The sequence below is a fragment of the Pteropus alecto genome, unplaced genomic scaffold (genome assembly GCF_000325575.1).
Source record: "Pteropus alecto unplaced genomic scaffold, ASM32557v1 scaffold38, whole genome shotgun sequence".
Lineage (NCBI taxonomy): Eukaryota > Metazoa > Chordata > Mammalia > Chiroptera > Pteropodidae > Pteropus > Pteropus alecto.
Genome location: NW_006442512.1, coordinates 5,753,790 through 5,769,394, shown reverse-complemented (window position 1 = coordinate 5,769,394; position 15,605 = coordinate 5,753,790).

The following is a 15,605-nucleotide window of genomic DNA, read 5'->3' as shown; positions in this document are numbered from 1 at the left end:
AAAAAAAAAAAAAAAAAAAGACAGAGGCTAGAAAATGACACTTTGTAGGTGTGGTTTATTTGGGAAAGATAACAAAGAATTCTACTCAGCCAACCAAATGACTCTCCACTTTCTATGATTATTTTGGCCCAATGACTCTGATAAAGCTGGATCTCATTAGATTCAGGAAGGCTCGTCCTTTGCCTTTAATGCCTCTCAGTGAACTAGAAGGGGAGATAGACAGTGCTGTCTCAAGCCACACAGCGGGGTAGCCTCAGAGCTGGGAGAAGCTCTATGATCACTAGGCCCAGACTCTCTCTGGGGTGGACATGGGGCTGCCCGGGCTCCCTATGAATGCCCCCAGTGACTCCACACCACTGAGATAAGAGCCTGGCTCGTTTGAATTGTATTCTGGTAAACATGCTTGATTCACTTCCATCTCCCCTTTCTGTGTTCCTGGAAGTATCTTCCTTCGCCTCCAAGTGAAAAGGCTCCATTACTCACCTTTAGTTAAGAAAAAAGCAGGTTCAGAAAGAAGCTAACATTATAGTATGAATTAGCTTAATATAGTCTAAAGGTATCAATTTTCCCAGCAGGACAGGGTATCTCTTCAGATGATCCTTTACTTTTTCCCAGGGCCTTCCCATCTCTCGCAACCCCAGGATCCAGCCCCTTCTTCCAGAAGATCTACTCTAGGCCCCCTAACCCCATTTCTACAGATTGCTGGCAAGAATCTACCTGACCCCTGCTTCAAGCTTACAGGGGAAAATATTGTAGCTTGGATCAAGACAAGTTCTAATTGTAGCACTCTTTGAGATCTTGGACTATATATTTACCTTTTTAAAAAGCTGTGGTTTTCTCATTTGCATAATGGGAATTAAAATAGCTCATTGTGATGTCATTCAACAATTTATTTTTAGTACCCACAATGAACCAAGCACTGTGCTGTGAAGTTCTGGAGATACAGGAACGGAAAAATCAGAGACCTTCTGGAATAATGGCAAGAATGAAGCTTTGATGGTTTATTGATTGGCTAACACAGGGTTGGCAAGTTTTCTCCTGTAAAGCGCCAGATAGTAAATGCGTCAGGCTTTATTCTGCCACTGTAGCACAAAAAGCAGCCATCAACAACACATCAACAAAGGGGAGTGGCTATGTTTCAATAAAACTTTATAAAAGCAGGCAATGGGCCAGATTTGAACTGCAGGCAGTATACTTACTTCTGGGCTAACGTGTTAATACTTTTGGACTGATGACCAGTTACAGATCAGTCCTAGAAGGCGGCTTCCAACTTGTCTACTTGTGGATTCAGCCTTGATTGAAGGGGGTTCTGGAGAGTCTCCACATGTCTTTCTCACCCTCTGCAAAGCCTCATGTCTTTTGCTTATGTGAATATAGATATATCGGATCCCAAGCTGGCTGAATGAGCTTTCCCAACCTACTTCCTTAATAGCAGAGTGTCACCTCAATAGCATCCAATGGTCTTTTGTAACAGGTGCACAAGACGTGCCAAAGAGGGAGCAGACCTGGCGCGACTGGGAGCGGGGGAAGGAAGACAAAGTCTTGTCTCTTTTCTGGGCTTCAGTTTGCCTCTTTTAAAATGAAAGGCTCGAACTAGTGGTTTCCCAAATATGAATACTCGTCAAGTCACTCAGGGTGCTTGTTAAAAATGCAGATTCCTAGGCCCCTACTTTGGAGACATTGTCTCAAACTCTAGAGATGTCTTGGGGATTCTAGACTGTTAATCAGTGTCCCAGATGATTCTGAAGGAGGACGCTCCAAGGAGCACAGAGTTAGGCCTCTTTCAGCTCTGACATTCAGTAGTGTCGACAATAAAAGAAGCCTGTCTGCTTTCGTCGGGCTGGGCTGTGGTGGGACAGAGAATGATGGTGGTGTGGATCATTATCTCGTCTGCAGAAACGTGGCAGGATGTGGTTGACCCAAACTTCCTGCAAATGGGGGAACCAGAGAACAGGGGGAGAGATTCGCACCCTAGCATGGGGCTCAGCCCACATGCCTAGAATGTGCTCAGTGGGTATTGGGAAAAGGGAGTGTGGCCCCACCTCCTCTCTCTGACCTTAGGCACCAGGTCATCTTGCCTCTCAGAGCCTCAGTTTCCTCGTGTATAAAATGGGGATGAAGAAGGGTCATTTGCGAGGACAACATGAGGAATAAATGATGTAACATTTGTAAAATAGCTGCCGCCAGCAATGGTATGGAATTCTCTTTCAGTGGCTTGGTGTCCCCCAGAAAGATCCAGGGGCCAAGAGTCAGGAGCCTGCTCCGTGGGCTGGGTTTGTCAACGACTCACTGCTCCATCTTGGAGTGCGGGCTGGCCTCAGCTTGCTTGACTATAGGATGGGATGCTAAGGCACTTGTGCTTCCTCAACCCCTTTCTCAGAACTCTCTTGAAGGCTGGATGAGATTATGAGATGGGGAGTGCCCTGATGCTGTCAGGGACCAGGGCAAAAAATGTCCAATATCATCCTTGCCAGTCAAGGAGGTTGCTGACTTTTAAAATGTCCTTGCTTTTCTTTTGTTCTTTTTTAAACAGAGGAAGTAAGAACACGGGATCTCTGAAAGACATCATTGTTCAACACAACCTTCTCCCTTTGCTTTCTTCTCCTCTGAGTTTATTGGCTGATTAAGAAAAATCATTGCATACTGACTGTGTGCCCTGTCCTGTGCTAGGTGTAGGAGTTCAGAAGTATGCCATTGGGTCCCTAACTATGAAAGGCTCACAGTCTAGTTTGGAAGACAACGCATGGGAAGTGAAATAGCCATGTAATGACCGTGATGGCAAAGGTGATAATGATGGAAATGATGGAAAGAATGAGGATGATGATAGTGCTGGTTGTTCTGCAACATGCATACCATTGTACAACTTACAGAGCATGTTTATGGCCATTACCTAATTTGATATTCAAATCTATCAAACCTGCTCCCCCCTCCCATTTTACTGATGAAGAAACTGAAAGTAATAACTTCTCTGAGATCAGATAGGAAGTAGCTGAGTTGGACTCCATCTTCTTTCTTTTAGTCTCAAGGGTGCCATTGTCCCTAAGATACCACAACTTTCTTTCTTTAAATTGCAACAGAACATTGCAAACTGCACATTATCATTAGATAGTGCCGTGAATAATTGCCCCATGAGAAGTGAATGTTAAAAGAGTTCAGAGAGCAAGCAGTTCAGGAGTCTGGTGGCTGCAGGGATCAGAAGAGGATAGTGGAGACAGAAAGAAAGAAGTTGAGCCCCAAAGGCTATATTTGGATATGTGAGCGGTGGAGATGGGAGAAGGGGTGACATTCTTGGAGAGAGGAAATGTGTAAGTAAGAAAAGAAGTGAGAGAATTCAAAGTGGGTCAAGAAAAAGCCAGCTCCTACTCTGACCAGAATGGAGGTACATACAGTGGGTCTGCTGGAGAAGAGGAGGAGTTGGGGATGGGGCATTTCTCTTCATTTTGCCATAGGTTGGAGGGTCCCAACATTTTATCCTTGACACTCTTGTCCCCTTCAACCTCAAATCTGTTTATAATCAAATCAAGGAGTAATCAAATCAAAGGGCTGTCTGCAGTCGTAGCCCAAAGATAGTCTGCCACTTCTGACTTTTTTCTTTTAAAAATGTCAGAATGCTTCTGAAACAGGAACAGAATTGAGGCAACAGCAGCTCTGACTCACAAAGAGCACATCAAAGAACAGCGACGATAACGGGCTGGCAGTAATTGTGCATGAGCAGAGTTTTCCTGACACTCTTTGAGGCTTGGGGGCCCCTCCAGGCAGCCTCATTGTGGAAAGAAGCATGTGGTTTTCAGATATTGGATGACTCACCACACAGGCAGGGTTTGGGAACAGACATATAGTCCTGGTCTGCTGTGACTCTCAGCCAAGAGCCCAGGCCTAGGGCTCTGGGTTAGTGAACGTCTCAGGTGTCCAGTGAGCTGAGATTCATCTGTCAATCCATCCATTCGAACATCCATCCATTCATCCATCAGTCCATCCATCCACCCATCATCCATTCATCCACCTATCCCACCATTCACCTGTTTGTTCAACAAATACTATGAAACATACTTCGTGCAGGCTCTGTGCTAGGTCTAAGATAATATAGCATGTGACCAAGGCAGACACAGTCCCTGCTCTCATGAGCTTTATAGTCTTTTGAGGGAGAGACATATTGAAGAAATAATTACATGGGTAACTGGATCACTACTGTGATAACTGCTTAAAAGAAAAAACAGGGTGCTCTGAGGGCGGGCATGTAATAGGAGAGCCTTATCTGTTCTGAGAAGACAGTCAGTGAAAGCAGGGGCTAATGTTAAAAGACGGGTGTGACTGATAACTGTACAATCAGCTTTCTAGCATCATCTCCCCTACCATCAGGGATGGTAAGAGGGTAGAACTCACCCTAGTTTTTTCAAACTGTATAATGTAACTAACTCTCTCTTTCTCTGGTGCCCGCGCGTGTGCACGCGCACACGTGTACACGCGCGCGCGCACACACACACACACACACACACACACACACACGTCCATGATGAGTCAATAGAACAATCGTGGACTTTGGTGTCTCATAGGCCTGAGTTCAAATGTCATATTCTCAACTTACTATCTCTGTGACTTTGAATAAATTACTTACCTTTACTGATCCTTAGTATCTTCCACCATAAAGTGGGGACGACAATAATGGTCTTCGAGAGATAGTTTAGAATGCAGATTGAAATAATTTCTATCAACTCTCCGGCCTGTAGTAGACCCTCAATGACTTTGGTCAGATATTTAGTTTTCTATCTCCGGATATGCAAGTGTAAGCAAATCTCACAGTAGTTTTGTTCTCCTGAGATGGCCAGAGCACCCAGCCTGTTATCTGAACCAGCTGTTTCTGGCACAAACATGGGTGCCTGCCGTGGTGCTGAGGGTCAGGGATAGGTAACTGCTACTGAGCTAAGAGCTGAAATTGACCAAAATTGAAAAAAATTAACCACAGTTTAGCATCTAAACTTTCTCTTGCAAGTTGCAAGGCTTCAATAGCCTCCAGAGTTCTAGAATAGTTACATTATGCATATTCTGCCAGAGCAGTTGCTGTCTAGGTGGGGAGGCAGATTCCTGGTGATGATTTCATCATCTTCCCAGAATCCTCCTTGTATAAAACATTTTTTAAAAATAGAATCATATATGCTGTTTTTAACTTTTTTTCACCTAATCAGGTCAATCAATAGTCATTTGTGTCTTCAACTTTTGATGGTTGAGTGATGTTTTTCATTGTATTACTATATCATAATTTATTTAACTAGTCCCCTATTGCTGTACGTTTTAGCCTATTTCCACCTTTTTATCACTATAAACTACATTGCAATGATATATTTATATATTTCACTGGACATACATATATACATACATACATACATTTATACATATCTTTGCTCACTTGTCTGATTATTTCATTGGGAAAGAAGAAGGGAAGATTCTGAGGCACTTGGAAGAGTAAGGGGACAGTAAACACACAAAGGTGACAGGGCTTCCTAGGCAGAGAGAACAGCTGAGAGTGCATCCCATGTTCAGAAAATGTTGAGAACTATAAAACTATCTAGACTCTGCTTTCTTTCAAAGTCTTCCCTGACCCCTCCAGCACAGGGTGCAGCATCTACACTCTACGATGTTCTGGGCCATGCCTCACAGGGCCCCTCCTCGTGGGCCAACCGACCCCCCAGGATCTCGGGCTACATCCTCTGCAACTGGCAACACACAGGCTAACACACACACACACACACACACACACACACACACACACACACACACACACGCACACACACACACCAGTTCTTCTAAAAACCTAGGCAGCCATAAAAAGCCAGGAAATGTTTTAAGAACAATCTCCTATGTCTTAAAATAGTGCCCAGTCAGAAGGAAACATATTCCATATGTGTCTCATTCACTTGTGTAATAAAATACAAAGGTTGGAGGTCTCCCTTTCCCCTTTCTTTCTTTTTAATTTAAAAGGAGCTATTTGATGCCCCGGAAACCCTTTGAGGCTTTTTATTGCCCTTGTAGACCTAACAATAAAATAGTTTAAAAGGCAGAGATGTTGGTAATTCTGGGTGAAGAACCCAAGAACCAAGAATCGATTCGACAGAGGTTGAGAGTCTCAGAATTTTGGAAGTGGGTCAGGCTCAAGTTCCAGGGTTGTGTTCTGAGAGGCGACAAGTGGCAAACTAGCGGTTATCTGTGCTATGATTTATAGGGCGCCAAGCCAGCCGCTGCCTGTCTTCCCCGCCGTGCCGGAAACTCCTCATTATGACTCTAGGTGAAGACCAATAAAGGGGCATTTGTACCTTCCCCCCATTGGCACGGGGCACTGTGCTAGGGAACACATGAAACTATAGCATCGCTTCTGAAGCAGGGCTGATTTTGAGCCCTAGGGGACATGTGTTTTGGCAAAGTCTAGAGGTAATTTTGATTGTCACAACCGGGGTGGGTAATGCTGCTGATATCTAGCAGGGTGGAGCCAGGATGCTGCTAAATATCCTGCAATGCACAGGACAGCCCCCCGACAAAGAATCATCCAGCCCCAAATATCAATTGTGTCCAGATTGAGAAGCCCTGGACTATGGGATAAACGGATCTGTTTGGGGCATCTGCAGGAATGTCTCTTTTACTCCATGATAAATAATTTAAAATTATTTAATATTAGAATAAGTACAGCTATTAAGGTGTAGTGAGGTAGGACAGGTTTTTTCCTTCACCCTAAAGCCCGACCCTTCCTCTCATCCCCTCAACACACACCCAATTCCTGGGGCTTACGACCCACCAAAACCTCCCTGGGAGCCTAGCTGAGCCACAATAAGGAAGAGCTCGTTTGTAGTGATCTCACACCAGGCCTGAGGGCACACTGGAGGTGGAACAGTAGGCTGCTCCCAGAAAAGCCAGGAGAATGGAATGGCTGAGCCAGGGAAGAGGGAGAGCACTGTGTGTGAGCGGGAGGAGCAGTGTGGGCTAAGGCTGGTGAGAATCAGGTAAAAGGCACTGGGAGGCTGTGTGTGAGGTGAGAGCAAGCTCTGTCGCTGACAGGAGCAGGGAGACTCTAAGAGATGGGGAAAACAAAAGAACCTAACTGAGCGGATGAAAGTACAGAGGTGATTGACAGACCATGGCTGAAAAAGTAAATATCTGCACTGCCAAAAGGCTGAGAATTATTCCATAAACAGTCTGGGAAACGTGTGGGATGTAATACGGGATGGGAACAAAGAGCGTCATCCAGACTGAGTGGGAAGAAATGCTACTCAGAGGGTAATCCTTCCTCTGTCCTCCACCCCAGATGCCCTTGGTGCAGCCTGCCTGCCTGGCGACTTTGATGCCTTGGGCTGGTCCAGCTAGTCAGGCTCCTCCTCCTCTCTCAGTCTCCCTGCAGGACCCTCTTCTGGGTCCTCCTTGTTAAACACCACTCTTACGCTGCACTCCTCTACTCGAGAACCACCAGCGGCTCCCTACGGCTCACCCCATCACGTCCAAATGCCTCTCTGTGGCTTCCTAATCCAATGATTAATTCAACAAGTATTTATTTATTTTTAATTACATGTTGAAATTGAAAACATAATGTACAAGCATGAACTCAGATCCTCGAATACCTCAATCTCCCTCCCCAGGGACACCAGAAATTTGCTATACGTATCAAAGGATATATGTATATGTTTTTTTCTTATAAAAACGGACATTATATACTTTGCTCTTCACCTTGACGTTATTGCTCATAAATGTATTTGTGAGATCTCTCCTTTTTAGCACAGTATTCCATCACACAAATGTACCATGATTTATTTAATCAGACCCTTATTCGAGACTTGGCTTCTAATCTTTTGCTAAGATAAACACCACCACAATAAACACCCAGTACACTCCCCTTTTGCATATGAGCTATGAACAATTATATCTGAAGACAAATTCCTAGAAGCAGAGTGGCTGTATCAAAGGGCAGGCACATTTTCTGTTCTAATAGATATTGCAAACCACCCTGCAGGGAGGGGTAGAGCCCGCTTCCCTCTTGTCTAGTCACCCTCTGTTCTCATCAAACGTTGTGATCTCTGCCAATCTGGTAAGTGAAAAATAGCTCTTGTTTTATTTTGCATTTCTTTGATTATGATGGAGGCTGGGTATCTTTTCATCTGTTTCAAAGTCATCTATTTTCTTTTCTCTTCGAACTGGCTGCTTTCAAGCCCTTTGAGAATTTCTCTATAAGAGTATGGAACAAATATTTATTGACATCCACTTATGTGCCAGATAAGTCAGAGATGGCCTCTGCCAACCATCCGTAATCGGTCCTTGTTCTCCCTTATCCACTGTTATCCCTTATTCCCTGCTCCCCAAGCCCCAGCTCCAATCTCGTGTGCATGTGCGTGTGCGTGTGAGTGAAGAATAAGCATATCTCATTTTGTTTATATCATCCTTTGATTTCTAAAACAACTAATTATAAAATGTAATTCCTAGTCTTGGTGGAACACAAAAAATGGTATAGAAAGAGTAAACAAGGACATTTTAAAACCTCGTGTGATTCCAGTCACACTCAGATGAACATTTTGGGGTACTTCCTTCAATATCGTACTCTGCATATGTGTGCCCTTCTTATAAAACTGAGATCACACTGTATGTGCATATAGTTTGTTTTCTTGTCTTTCTCCCTTAATAGTTAGTTAATGCAAATTCTAAAATTATTCAAAAACCTCATTTTTATCTGCCCCCAATTATTTCATATGAATGTTCCAAAAAATTTTTTAACCAACCTCTGTTCATGGATTTTGTTTCCTTTCCCTTCCTCCCTCCTTCCCTCTTTCTTTCCCTTCAACTTTATGCACAAATGCTTATTTATATCTCTATTTCCTTGAGATGGATTCTTAGAAGGACAATTAATAGGTCAAAAGGTTGAGTGTTTATAAAACATTCTTGATTTGGTGGATTATCTAGTTCAGAACATATTCTACCTCCTTCTCATATGTCTAGATATTGTGTAATTAATAACCCACACTTCCTGACAGCATGGATTCTAGATGTGATTTTGGCTCTGCTGATGAGATGACTTCTTGGATGAGATGACTTCTGTGAGTCATGTGAAGGGAAGGCAGGGGGCAAGGAACACCTATTCTGCCAGCACAGATCAGGGCAGAAATGGGTCTGGGGCCATGAGTTAGGGTGGTCACTCCTGTTCTGGAGCTTTCTGAGCAAGGCAGAAGCAGCAGCTCCACTGGCAGCCAGTTGTACATTGTGCTTTTGGGACTCATTCTTGGAAACCCAGCCTAGGCTGTGTTACCTCCACTTCCTGATGATTCTGCAAGTGGTCAATTCTCCTTCATGAATCCCTTTCTGCTTAAACTATCTAAGTGGATTCTGTTGTTTACAACTAAAAACACTGACCAACAAATTCCCTGTCTGTCAGAATGTCCTCCAGTTAGGTTGTACCAATTTACGACCTTCCTAGGTGTGAGAGAATGTGATGCTAAGAGCGTTTCAGGGAAGTGCAAGCCTCTCTGAGTGAGTGATGGTCGGGGAAGGAGCTACTAAAGAAGGAACGATAGAACTGAGATCCTGGCTGGGACTAGTGCTAGCGTTAGTGTTTGGTTTTCGATCACTTACCATGTGTCGAGAACTGGGCCGTGTTCTTCCCATCCTTACAACAATTTAATGAGAAGTGCAGTATGATTCCTATTTCACAGAGGAAGAAACTGAGGCTCAGAGAGGTTATTTGACTTACCGAAGGCTACACAGCTAATTCACAGTGAAGACAGGACACAAATCCAGATTGGATGGATCCCAAATTCAACATCTGGTTCATGGCAATAGGTCTACCTTGATAGTCCATTTCTATTCCCAGGGATCTCGCCTTTCAGTTGAAATTCACTCCTTCCCCTAGCCACCTCTCTGAGCTCAGTGACAATGGGGTCCTTTGCTGCTGTTTCCTTCCATCAGGGTGGGTCTTATTGATGTCTAGGCCCCCTCTGTAGATCCTAAGCCTTGAAAAATGCTTGATGAGTATCCATTGAATGGACCAAGAATGATTCAACTAGCTCCTTGCACTCAAGCCAATCTTAGACATTTGGGGCTTGAAAGTTATTCAGGGGTGGTATGAATAATAACTGACATTGGCCAGGCACCAACGTGTCCAGTCGCTGAGCTGAACACATCATCTCATTTGCTCCTTCAAACTACCCTGCGAGAAAGGAATATGATCTTTGTTTCACAAGCTCAAAGAAGGTAGGTAGGAAGATTTGTTTCACAAGCTCAAAGAAGGCCACACTGCTGGTGGAAGCTAAAGTCTAGACAGCCCAGCTCTGTTTGACTCAAGAGCCTAGAGTTCAAATGGGATCACATTCCCCACAGAATACGAAAAATGACCACTCTGCATGGAGACAGCTCATGGACACCACCTTAACCCACAGTCAGTCAGTACAAACATCCCAGCAATACGTGAGTTGACATCATGTGTCCTGATAAGCTGCACTGAGAAGGACTCAGCATCTCTTTTGTGATTTTCCTGCCCAAAATGTACAACACCAGTCTAATCATGAGGAAACACCATGAGACCAGGCCAAAGGGAGGGACACTCTACAAAATTACTGGCCTGCACTCAACACAAATGTCAAAGTCTTGAAAGATAGAAACGTGCAGGAACTATTCCAGGCTAAAGAGACCTGACAACCAAGTGCAGGGCCTGATCCTCAACTGGATCTCGAACTAGAGGGAAAAATTACTCTAAAGGACATCTAGGGACAATTGGCAAAATTCGAATGTAGGCTGTGCATTGGATAACAGTATCACGTCCTTGTTAAGTTTCCTAAATTTGACGATGTGGTCGTGTGAGAAAATATCTTTGTTTTTAGAAAATACGTGCTGAAGCAGTTAAGACAAAAGGGAATGATCATAATAATAGAAATAGTGATATGTATAAATAGAGAGAAAACATGGTGGCAAAATGTGAAATTGGTAAATCTAGGTGAAAAATATATGGAAGTTTGCTGTCCTAATCTTGCAATATATACTCAGGTTTGAAAAACTGCAAAATGAAATTTGGAAACAAATATTGACCTTTATTGGAACCAATGCTTTAAGCTAGAGAAAAGAGGAGAAGAAAGGCGATTTTCATTTTCTGAGGACCTGTGACCTGCCGAGCACTGACTGACGTGTTTGATGTCCACAGGGTCTCTGAGAAGTAGCTCTGGTTGTGCTTGATTCACAGATGAAGAAACTGATGCTCAGAGACTTGAAGTAACAAGCCCAGGGCATATAGCAGTTAGTGGCCAGGCGGGCTTTCAAGTCCACGGCTGCTTGTCCACTGAGCCCATGAGCTTATGCCACCTCAGGGTAGAGGGACTGCGGAAGAAGGGTGTGGGTGGGGATGACAAATTGGACTTCTGGTCCCAGGCTGGCCCCCATAGGCCCTCAGAGAAAGAGACTGTAGCCAGTGAAGACTACTTTGGGAGGACGGCCAGTGAGGGGAAGGATGCTGGATAAGGTTCCAGGCTTCCCATGCCTATAGCTCCAGGGCACATCCTCCATTGTAACCAAGGCTTCTTCTGATGGAGCTGCCAGAAAGAAGGCAGAAAGCCAGTGTCTGAGCTGGTGGAAGCTCAGTGTAACTTACTCTGGCTCTCTTGGGGAGATGACAGTCTGGTAACTACGTCAAAATCCCACTGCCACCTGCCTTTTGTGAGTAAAGCCTGCTCTAACTCACTGAGGCAGTAACTAATAAAATGACATGATAAATAATGGGTGGTTTAGCACTCACCTTGTCACTATGCAAGTTATATTTTCTTATCTTAATGTTTCGAACCAAGCGTTACTGTTCCCATTTTATAGAAGTAGAGAATGAGGCTCAGGAAGCTTAGGCAACTTGCTCAAGTTTACATTGCTCAGGAAAAGCAGAGTTGGCTTTCACAAGTGGGTCTGGAAGACTCTGAAGACTGCTCGGGTACCTTGGTCCTGAATCCAGATTCTGCCAGGGGGAAGGGCTGTTGGACACCAGCATGTGCCTCCTCCTGTTTGGTAATGAAGGGAGCTGAGCTCTGCAGGACAGTGTGGCATATACCCAAAGCCCACTGCCAGGGAGTGGTCCAGCCAGGGCCAGCGGCTGGGTCTCCAGAATCCTAGTCCAACATTCCCCTTGAGGACTCGAAGGTGCTGCACAGATGCTGGGCTTTTGGACCAGTTGGGGACACTCTGGGCTGAGCTGTGAATTGGATGACAGTGTTTTTTATGGGGCACTCATGCCACTTCAGCTATGTTCTCAGTTCCAACTATATCACCAACTCTCTCACCATCCCCCAACCCAAGCACACCATGCCTTTACGTTGCCATCTGGATGGTCACAGACCCCTACAATGGTGACCAGTGCCTCAGTAACCCCTGCTCCCAGCTATCTGGGAGGAGGGTCTGCTAAGTAAATTGACAAAGAGTCAATGACTATAAAATTATGTAGCATCCCTTCATTTAACCAACATCTCCAGGAGATCATGACATCTTGCTCTCAATGAATGAAGCTTTAATAGTAGAACTTCAGGCACTACGGTTGGCTCCTCTGGAGAAATGTTGAGATGGAGCCAATGGAGAGGAGACTCACAATGTAGTCTGAAAAATCACTGTCATAAAACCTAAAGTCACCCAGTATAATCTCCTTTCCCAATCTGAGGCTGGAATCCCCTTAAAAAATCCCCGCCAGTGGTCTTCTGGCTTGATTACCTCTAGTGTCAGGGAGCTCACTACTTAGTGAGACAGTCTATTTCATCTCGGGCAGCTGCTCAATAGCTTTGTTGTATAACAGCTAGCATAATCCGTTTTTTTCCAGGACTCCAGCTGGTCTCTGAGGGTGGTTGGTCACGGTTGACTGTGTTCCAGCTGGAACAGGTGTGCATTTCTCTCTGTGACAGCATGGAATGAGTCAGTCATCCTCACACCCGAGGTCAAACATTTGTCACCTCTCTATGGCGGCGGCAGTCAGCCTGCCTTATTTTTCCACATCGGAAGAATCCGATTACAGCAAGCCCTTTCTTGTGTTACGTGTCACAGAGTTCTCTGACATCAGGCTGTATTTAAAGGCTCAGTACCAGGACTGTACCAAACCACACCCCACCAGCCTTGGCTGGCCTTACTTCCCCATCAGTTTCATTTGGTAACGTGTAAGTCAAGCCCCTGAGCCTCAGTTGAGTGTTATATGCTATGAATGGTGGTGAGAGAGGTCTGTGCCCTGGCCCTACCCTGCAGTGGTATACGACACTGTCTGGAGGTACAATGCTTACAAAAGAGACACTAAACCAACCACGAACCAGGGACGGTCATACAACCCAACTTAATAACCATCTTTCCATGCCTCCTGATGTGTGCCATGCTCTATACTGGAGTAAATAACATTACATAAAATAGAATTTGGTGCATCAAGATTTGGTTTAGGCAATACATTCTGGGATAAGTGATGTACGTGAGGGAAGATATCGTTGGCATAATGTTGGAGGAGACTTTCTGGAGGAGGTGGCTTTCAGGTGGATTTTAAAGAATAGTTAGGAGTAGACATGCGGAGTTAAGTGGTTCAGCTGCTGTAACTAAAGGCTAAAATAACAATCGCTCAAACACCATGAAAGTTTATTTCTCCCTCATGTAATAGTAATAACTTAAGTAGTGCTGGGCTAACGTGGTAGTTTCATGGTTTTGGAGACCCAGAGTCCATCTGTCTTATTGCTCTGCCATTCTCAATCAGAAATTTTTATCATATGGCCCAAGGTAGCTGCTCTAGCACCTGCCATTATATCATGAATTCAGACTACAGAAAGAGGAAAAGTGAAAGCTGAGGAAATGCCATTTTCATTAAGGACATTCATGAACCAGAACTTGTACACACACACCATTTCCTCTCATGTCTTACTGGTAGAGCTTTGTCTCATGGTCAAACCCACCTCCAGCAATCGAGCTTGGGGAATTTAGTCTTTAGTTCTATTCCTAAAGGCCACAGACAGAACAGACCCTTGAGGGTGACCAGCAGTCTTTGCCATAAGGAGGAGCCAATCCTAAGCAGGAGGAGATGAGCATAACTTGGCCTAAGTGCGTGGGGATGAGGAAGGACCTGAGTCTGTTTGGAGCTCATATGGGGTGACTGTGAGAGGAAAAGTCTAACGGAGAAGTCTAATGGAGGCACACGGCCTTAATTGCCAGGTAGGGCTCATCTGGCATCGTCCCCTGAGGCCCCAGAGATTGCAAAGCCACCTTGGTGAGCATGAGAGTGAACTCACAGACTTCCACAGCTGAGCTTTTTAAAAAAATAAATAGATATGTTTCTGATAAGTCAAAATATTTGCAATTGTACCGTATTTTATTTTATTTGTTATTACATATTTTTAATTAAATTTATTGGAGTAACATTGGTTAATAACATATAAATTTCAAGTGTACAACATTATAATTCAACATCTGCATACTCTACTGTGTGCTCCCCACCTGAGCTCTAGTTTCTTTCCGTTACCATATATTTGATCCCCTTTACCCATTTTGCTCTTCCCCCACCTCCCTTGATTAGATAAAGAACATGTGGTGTTTATGTATATATACTTGTATATATATATGTATATATTTATGTATAAAATGGAATATTACTCAGACATAAAAAAGATGAAATATTGCTATTTGTGACAACATGGACGGATCTTGAGAGTATCATGCTAAGTGAAATAAGTCAGGAATAATTTCACTCATATGTGGGATATAAAACAAAAGATAAAATTGTACCCTATTTTAAATCAGCCTGCGGGAGAAATTTGAATTTGCAACTTAAACCTTTGGTCAAGTGAAGTTACTTTTCTATTAATCTTTTCATGTGAATCTCACATCACTCACATCATTTTTGGTACAAGTTTATACACTTAGATAATGATTTTGACTTGACCGAAAGGATCTGCCGTGGGCATCTGTTATCTCATTTTATCCTCACATCAACATAATGAGGTGGGCATACTATCCCGGCTTGAAAGATGCAGAAGCCGAGGCTTAGGAATTTGCCTAAGGTCACCCAAACTTTTATGTGGTGAAGATATGCCTTTTTCTTTGCACCATGCCACTTCCCAAGAAACAAGTAGGTGTCTACAGCAATATTTCCTAAAACAGGGAACGGTGGAACACTAGAGCCTCATATTGATCTATGAGAAAAGATCTGTGGTCCAATAAGCTCAAAAATGATGCATCTCTCTCCACTCGAAGATCCCTAGGGTGCCGCAGCTTATTGATGGTTCTGATAAATCCTGTAGAATAGAACCCAGTGGGACTTTAAACCATTGTTGTTTCCCAAACTTATATGACCAGAGAATAATTTCACATGTCTGGCTCACCAGGCAGCCTCTCCCCCTCCTCCCATTCCTCCCTGACAGGGTTCCTCTTGCTGGAAAAAGTAGCTGTTTGCCAGGGGGCCTCAGGTAAAGTGTCCCATTATCTGAGCAAGTTGCTTAACATCTCTGTTGAGGTTTTGGAGAACAATAAACAACACTCTTTCTCTTTTCCCACTTGAGTTCAGAACACACTGAGGGATCAGATGGAGAAGAAAATGTTAGCTTTATTCTGATAAGTACTACACATGTGGATGGCTCAGGTCTGTGGGCAGACTGGCCGCT